Source organism: Callospermophilus lateralis, unplaced genomic scaffold (assembly GCF_048772815.1).
Source record: "Callospermophilus lateralis isolate mCalLat2 unplaced genomic scaffold, mCalLat2.hap1 Scaffold_138, whole genome shotgun sequence".
Lineage (NCBI taxonomy): Eukaryota > Metazoa > Chordata > Mammalia > Rodentia > Sciuridae > Callospermophilus > Callospermophilus lateralis.
The window spans coordinates 2491830-2500001 of record NW_027512535.1 but is presented as its reverse complement, the minus strand read 5'-3'; the positions used below and the strand labels follow the sequence as shown (position 1 = coordinate 2500001).

At 44.7% G+C, this 8172-nt stretch overlaps 1 pseudogene; it reads right to left on the bottom strand.

Moving 5' to 3' along the window:
- Positions 1–5201: 5201 nt before the first annotated feature.
- LOC143388152 (F-BAR and double SH3 domains protein 2-like) overlaps positions 5202–8172 on the bottom strand; it is a 130792-nt pseudogene continuing 127821 nt past the window's right edge.

The window sequence follows — 8172 nt, the reverse complement described above, 5'->3', positions numbered from 1 at the left end:
CTTCTCTCTTCAATTCTGACCCTTAAAGCCAGGAGGGTTAGTGTCCTTCAAAGTGAGGGGGAGGCAGGAACAACGGAGAGAAGGAAACTTGCCGTTCAGATTAAGTGCCTCACTGGAAGGCACAGCTCGGCAGATCACAGACTGCTCAGACAGCCCAGGAGATGACGGGACTCGCTCTCTGGGATGGCAGCCTCCCTGACCCCAGCTTCCCTGAAGGCCTTCCTTCCACTTATGGGGGCAGGCCTGATCATACACTGTGGGATGGTGTGGCCTCATGGAGTACATGTCCACCTTAAATTTCTGTGCTTCCTGGAGGAGCAGATCTGAAAGGAGAGGCAGACTGGAGGGAGAGGCCACAGATGCCCAGGGCAGGTGCTCAAAGGGGCTAATGATAAAGACCTCTCTAGGCCTTTCAGAAGTCAGTGCTCAAGTTTGTTTTTGTTTTTTTTTTTTAATATTTTCTTAGTTGTCAATGGACTTTATTTGTGGTGCTGAGAATCGAACCCATTGCCTCACACATGCTAGGCAAGTGCTCTACCACCGAGTCACAACCCCAGCCCTTTTCTTTTTATTGGTAGTGCTGGGATGGAACCTAGAGCCTCATGCAGGCCAGGCAAGTACTCTATCACTGAGCCACACCCCCAACCCTAGTGTTTGGGGTTCTAGTACTCAGGCATTTGGGTGCTGTCTGCCTGAGTTTAGGTCCCTAGTCAAACTGGAATGACCTGTACACTTGCCACGTACATGAACTGATGCCCCAAGAGAGGGCAGGAGCTTGTTCTGGGTCACACAGCAGAACTGAGGCAAATCACAGTGGCTTCCAGGCTCTATATTGCCATCTGTCAAACTTCCTGTTCCAAGGCTCTCCCCACCCCATCAGCCAGGTGACATAGCTCTTCTGTAGGCCTAAGTACCTCCAACTGCCCTGCCTAATCTGAGGCCTTAAATGACAGACACCCTTGTTCTGGTACCTACTATCCCTTGGTCATCTCCTAGCCCTGGCTCCTCTGTTTTCTTGAGACTCCCCCACCTTATGTGAGCCTGTTTGTGCAGGGGCTGAACTCCTGTGCCCAGAACATAGCCTGGTACAGTAGTTTGCTGAATGGACAGAGTAACAGAGTTGGTTTCTGAAGGAATCTTGACACAAGGTATGGACCCACTTGTGAGAATGTGTGAATATTGCTATCTTCAGACACACCACCTCTGGTTTTAGGCTTTCTCTGAAATAATATCTTCAGCTCATCTGTACATTATATTATTTGATCCTTTTGGACTTTAGGAAGTTTGCATTACCTTCTCACTCCTACCTTCAAAGATGAAGAAAATGAGGCCTAGAAAGGTGAAGGGCTGAGCCTCAGCCCCTCAGGGCAAATCTGAGATAGCTCAGGGCTTGCACACAGTCTCTTCCCCCCATTTCTTCCTGCCCCTCCCAGCAGCCAGCTGTGGCAAGTGTTTGGTACAGTGTGGAAGGGGTGTGGACCCTACTCATGGGTTCATTTCTGCAATGCTTCAGGATAAAACACTTCAGGAAGATATTCCCAGATCAGAGTTCTCAGAAACAGACATGGCAGAAGGACTATGTGTGGTTTTTTTTTGGCCACTGGGACCAAGGGAAAATAGTCCAGGAACAAGATGCTCTTTGGCATTCATATGGTTCTTGGCAGATCAGTCAGGAACAAAGCAAACATAGGAAGAACCTAGGTGGAAACTCAATTGGTTGTGTCAAGTGGTGGGGTTTCAGGACAAACTTTAACTCTCTTCCTTTTAATCTAAAATTTCTATTATTTGGTTATATTTCTGTCAGGAAAAACTTTACAATGAACAAAACAAATGCAAAGGTTTCAGAGCTGCCAGATTTTGTCATAAAGCTACTTGAAGAGGGCTGGGCAGTAACTGGAACCAAAACCAAAAACTGTGGCTGGGTTCCCTCGGCAGTGACTAGTACAGCCTGAGATGTCATTACAACCTGGAGCATGACAGTTTGTGCCAGTGGATGAGTCCAATTGCTGGAATTTTCTTTTCATTTTCTTGTTATTCTAAGAAATCTTCAGCCATGGCTGAACAGTGTTGGTGGTGGAGTGGTGAGCATGCTTGCCTTCCAGGAAGCCTATCTACATGGTCTGTTCTCAGCTACGGTGACCTGCTGTGTGATATTTTTACTTGTATCTTAGAATAACTGAACTGATCCAGAATAAGAGTTGGATAAACTCTTCGAAATCACTCATTCCATTTCTTTTAAAGTTGGGGTTGCAGCAGGTTGGAGGGAGGATCACTCATTTAACAGCATCAGGGCTGAAGCCAGATGACATCACATGGTTTCTGTGTCGCTTGTGGACGTGGGCTGGGTGGTGGGGTCAGAGAGGAAGTGCTGCAAGCCATATGCTGGGAGTCTGGCTTGCCCGCATCAAGCTTGTTCCTAAGATGAAGGAGGCCTACGGTTAGCTGCGACACTGGGATGGGGCAATTAGCTGAACTTTGCCCCTGGTCACAGACTAAGCCTCCAGTGCTAACAGCCATCTCAAATGTGAGCAGCCTGCACTGCAGGGAAAGCAGAAGATGGAAATATTCTGTGTCCCAGATTTATGGCTGGACACCTCACACACATCCCTTCACACAGGCCTCTTGAGGGACCTGTGTGTTCCTGTACAGCAGGAGACTATCGAGGATCTCAGTTATTAAGGTGAGGACCCAGGAGGTGGGAGAAATGATGTGAGGAGTATGTGGAGACCACCCTGTGCTGCATACTTGATATATCCTTCTTGGGACCAATAAAATGTCCTTATACACACTCAGTTCATTACTTCGTAGGATGTAGCTGTGGGAAAGGGGAGAAGCATCCAGAATGACCACATCCAGGAAGCCAGTGGTCACATCCTCCAGGCTCCCTCCTTAGCTCACCAGCATGCTGCTGCCCTTTCTTTCCAGCATGTCTCATAATATTGTCCTCATTGTTATGTAGCCGTCTTTTTTCCCCACTGGGAAAGAACCTTGAAAGCAAAGACCATTAGTTATTTCTTTCCATCTTTAGGACCCAGGATATCATACCTGGCACAAAAGTGGTCTCAGGGTCTGTGTCCCATGGTGTATTTACTTGCTCTCCGAATTTGTTAAATGCTGTAAAGGAGGGCCCAAGAGTATCTTTGTAAGAAACATGGTATTTTGGGAAAAGCCTGTTGAACCAAACCTTTTTAAAAGGAAACTTGGAAAACTTAATTCCATTTTTTTATTATTCAATATTTTATACATAATAAATACAAATTTTTTACAGCCACTGTAAAGAAAGCGCATCTGCACAGAGACTCCTTCTGAGCCCTGCCCTGTGCATGGTGATGCTGGGTTACATGTCCTGGAGGGAGGGATTATTTTTTTAAAACGGAGGCATATTTTTACAACTTTGTTTTTAAAAATAAAATTAGCAGCTCTTCCAAGAAACATTTTAAGATCTAACAAAAGACTTCAACAACTTTCTGAAGTTGTGAAAAATCCAAATTCAAGGATAATTTGGCTAGCTAAAGAAAGAGTAGAAGACTGGGTGGCAAGTTGAACTGCTCTATTTAATAAGCACTTTTTAGATTTGTAACATTTCCACAAATTGTAAAATCTTTAAAAAACCACCCTTTTAATTGCTTTTTTAAACTTAAGAATAAGTTTGATAAACATAAGAAGACCTCAAGTAGATCAACAGTTTACAAAATGCGAAAAACCAAAACCATAGCCAACAGTCAAGGGGTATTGTTACTGAAGTGATCAAATGAATAACTGAAAACTTCTTCCGTTCAGACCCTACATTTTGTCAAAAATCCCACAGGGATGTTTGGTGAGCATTTCAAGTTTCTAAAGATTCTTAAGAGGGATGGGATTTTCAAAGCATAATACAACTTTTGGATTAAATTCTAAAAAATGTGATTTCTTAGCCAAAACAGAAAAGCAACAGGCAAGCCTCCCTCAGTCCCTAGGTAACACACTCCCTACCTTCCATGGGTGGAAAGCAGAGCCCCACGCTGTTCCCAGTGCTGAAGACTGCTGAGCACCCCTCCCACCCCCAGCTCTCCTGGGACTCGCAGAAGGCTCCTCTTCCTCATCAGTCTGCACTTGTGTGGGATGTGCAGTCAGAGTCTTTTCTTGCTCAGGAAGCTAGTTTCCTCCACAGGCCCACATGTTCTTCCTTCCTAGGAAGCATCAGGGAGGACCTGGAGCTGCATTATTCATGAGTGACAGCTTGTCTATACCAACAGCGACCAGGCTGTCTGGGTCAGTGCACTAGCTTTTGAACAAAATAGTGCTAGGGACCTCCCCGATAGAGAAGCTCAACAAGCAGCCATGTGTCCTTAATTTATCAGACACTCAGGTTCTAAAGATATTGGTCAGAAGAGTATATGCTGTAAAAACTGAGTTGAAAAATGTCCAAAGACAAAAAGAACATTAAACCGGCTCATTTCAGATCTGGAAGCTCCATCTCTGCTGTGGCCGTAGCCTCCTTTCTATTAGTCTATGTGATGGGCAAGATGAGGCTACTAGTTTAGCCCCCTCCAGGTTAGCCCCACTAATACTAAATGAATGGCATAAATATTAATACAAAGGACACTGTTATTATTTTAAATCTGTTAGTTGTGGAAGAGATGTGCGTTAATGCAACTGGCGCTAATGCAATGGGCAGTCCACTTTTTCCCGGTATGGTTTCACTCTTCATCTGGGGACGAACTTCGGGGAGGAGCCAGCCTCTCCTGAATCCCTCCTTCTGTTTCCTTTTGGAGCCAACAGAATCTGATTAATACTTAATCAGATGAGCAAAAGCCACTTGAAGAATGATGAGATTTTTGCCACATCCTTGTGGCCACAGTAATATACTGTACGAGCACACATGATCAGAATTCTGTGACTATTCCCTGGAATGAGGCCTGGTCTGGAATCTCCTATAAAAATGGACCATTGTTAGGCATGAGGGCTACTCCCCTCTGCTTCTAGGGCCCACTAGGATTTGTGCTATGGTAGGACAGATGACATAGAAAATGACAACAACAAAAAAAGGCACAAAATATTCAAAACATGGGAGGAGTTCACCAGGCCACCCAGTCACAGAGAATCTGCCTTGGTTTTGCTCTGTTAAAGAGTCACCATCATGCAAAGGTGCCTAAACAACAGGATGGGCCAAACTCCAAGCCTGGCCTTGATTGTAGCGGTAACAAAGGGCAAGCCCATAGTCACACCATTGTGATCTCCACATCCTCCATCTTCTCTGCTGGCCTTCGGTGGTTCTGTGTGGGTGGAGGGGGAGCCGCTCGGACCTGAGTAAAGAACAAAGTCTTGGTTTGTAAGTCAGCTTCCAGACTCAGGCTGGAGCATCTGCAAAGTCCAACCAGTCCTCTATCCAATGACATGGGCACATACTTTCAGTGTAAATTTCCCACCCCGAAAAGCAGGTACTGTTCTGGATGAAATGTCAAGTCTACAAATGAGACTGCTGCCTGGGCTAAAAGCCCTGGGCACAACAGTTACTAAAGCCCTAAAATCCTTCTCCAAAGCTGAAGCCTGGAAGGCAAGAGCGCAATACTTAGGGAAATAAGACATTTCAGCATGTCTTGGGAGTCAGTTCTAAGAGAGAAGGCTGGAGAGGCAGGCTGGGGCAAGAAATGAAGGGCCTTGTTGAGACATGTTATAAGAAATCTGGGCTTGGGCTGGGATTGTAGCTCAGCGTAGAGCGCTTGCCTAGCATGGGTGGGACCCGGGTTTGATTTTCAGCACCACATAAAAATGAAGGCATTGTGTTGTGTCCATCTACACCTAAAATATAAATATTAAAAAAACCCTATATTTAAAAAAAAGAAATCTGGGCTTTACTCTGTAGGCAGGGGAGTCTTTGATGGATTATAAGGCATATCAGATCCATGAAAAGATGTCTCAGATAACAGTTTGGAGAAGAGATTGGAAGTGGGCAACAGGACAAGTGAGCTGACAACATAGGAGACTTTCCAGACTTTTCAGAATGAAGGCTGATGTGAGCTGAACTAGATACCAGGAATGGTGGAAGCAGAACAGTGAAGAGTTTTGAGACCTGTATCCAAGGTAAACCTGGCAAGACCTGGTGATGACTGCAGGTAGGCCAGGAAGGTCTGAGGAATGCCTCCAGAGCACTGGTAGGATAGAGGATCCATTCACCAAGACAGGCAAAATGGAAGAAGGAACATGTCTTGGAGGGAAGGTAATTCACTAATTTTTGCTGAGTTTTGGGGGTTGGTCTCAGACATATAAGTTGAGATTACCACAAGTCTGAAACTCACTGAGAGACATGATTCTGGGATTTGGTTCTCACAGTCATGGGAATAGGTAACTTGGGGAGAATATGTTGAATGACTTCAAGAGAAGCAGTCTAGGGACAGGATCATGAAAAGTATCAGCAGAGATGGAGAGAGGAGGAGAAACCTGCTAAGGTCAATGAAAAGGAAGAGCTGGAGGTATAGTATAGAGCCAGCCAGCAAAGTGTGGTGGACAAGAAAATTAGCCCCGATTTCTCCATTTCTACTCTTACCCACCAGCCCATGTTACTAATGCCTCTTGCTTGGACAACTGCTACATCCTCCTAATGGCTCCTGTATCAGTTCTGCCACCTTTTATTGGTCTCCACTTGGTAGCCATAAATATGTGTTTAAAATACAAAACTAATCACAACACTGCCCTGCTTCATACCTCACAATGGCTTTCAATCACATTTAGAATCAAGACCCAAGTCCCTGCCAGGTGTGGTGGCCCAGCCTGTAATCCCAACTACCCAGGAGGTTGAGGCATGAGTATCACAAGTTGAGGCCAGCCTGAGCAATTTAGTAAGACTCTGTCTGAAAAAATAAATAAATAAAAAGGGCTGGGGCTATAACTCAGTGGTATAGTGCCCCTGGATTTATTCCCCAGTATAAAAAAAATATTAAGACCCAAGTCATTAATAAGGAACTCAAAGCACATCTGCTTAATGAATCAACCTAGTGGTTCAAGAAATGGTGATAAAGGTCAAGGAAAACAGAATTGCAAAGGGTCCACTGGATTACCAGTATGAAAGCCATGACCTTGAAGAGGAGTGGTAGTGGAACTAAGATGGCAGTAAAGTGAAGGGTGAGCATAGGTAACTATTTGTCAGAATATATCCCTGAGAACAGGAGTTCTTTGAGGTCATTTAGTGTATTTCAATGCTCCTCAAAGAGGCAAATACGGCCTGGAAAATAGATTCTTAATAAACGCTTGCTAAAACAATTGTTTTTATGTTACAATTATACTACTTCAATGTTCCTAGAGCTTGAAATACAATTGAAATACACCTGCACAGTGGTTATCTTGTGATCTTACCATGTCAGTGAGAAGTGTTCCAGTATAAACTAAATGATCCAAGATGAATTGACTTTAGAGCTGTCGAGGCTGTTTGAGGTGGGAAACTGTAGATACTTTTCTGGCACATAACCCACTTAGCCTTTTTAATCGCTCTTTTTTTAAATTTATTTTTTAGTTATAGGTGGACACAAAATTTTATTTTTATGTGGTGCTGAGGATTGAACCCAGTGACTCATGCATGCTAGGCGAGCGTTCTACCTCTGAGCCACAACCCCAGCCCCTCAATCAATCTTTTTACCTTCCCAAATTCATTTCATCCTTGTTTGGCAACACACAGGGGCTGATTTTGATTTGGAAGAACTATGCATTCTATAACCCTGCCAGCTAGGAGACTTACAGGCAGGAGTTTGCTATATGAGGTCTCAGGAGTATGCCTTGATGCCTGTGAGAATCCTGGTGACTCAGCATGGAGGCTATTTTCTAAGGGAGAGAATTAAAAAGCTCAATTTATGTGGTGTTGTGCAATAAAATGCACTCAGACCCTGCCCAGAGGACCCTTACCATTTGTTGAAGGAGACGGGGGAAGAGCTGGGCACTCCTCTTATCCGGGCTGGGGTAAGGACTGCTGGGAGGCTGGTCATACAGCGGTAGCGGAGGCAGGGATGTTTGCGGCTTGGGGGAAGGAGAGATCTGCATGGAAGGAGGCAAGGTTACCAGGTGCTCTTGGCCTCAGGAAAGAGAGCTGGCTTCTTCTCTGCTGCTGAACACACATTCCTTTTCTCTGGGACTATATTATGACTGTTAAAGCTTGTCAGCCTTTTGCTCATCAGCAAATAGACCTAAAATAACTACCCCAAA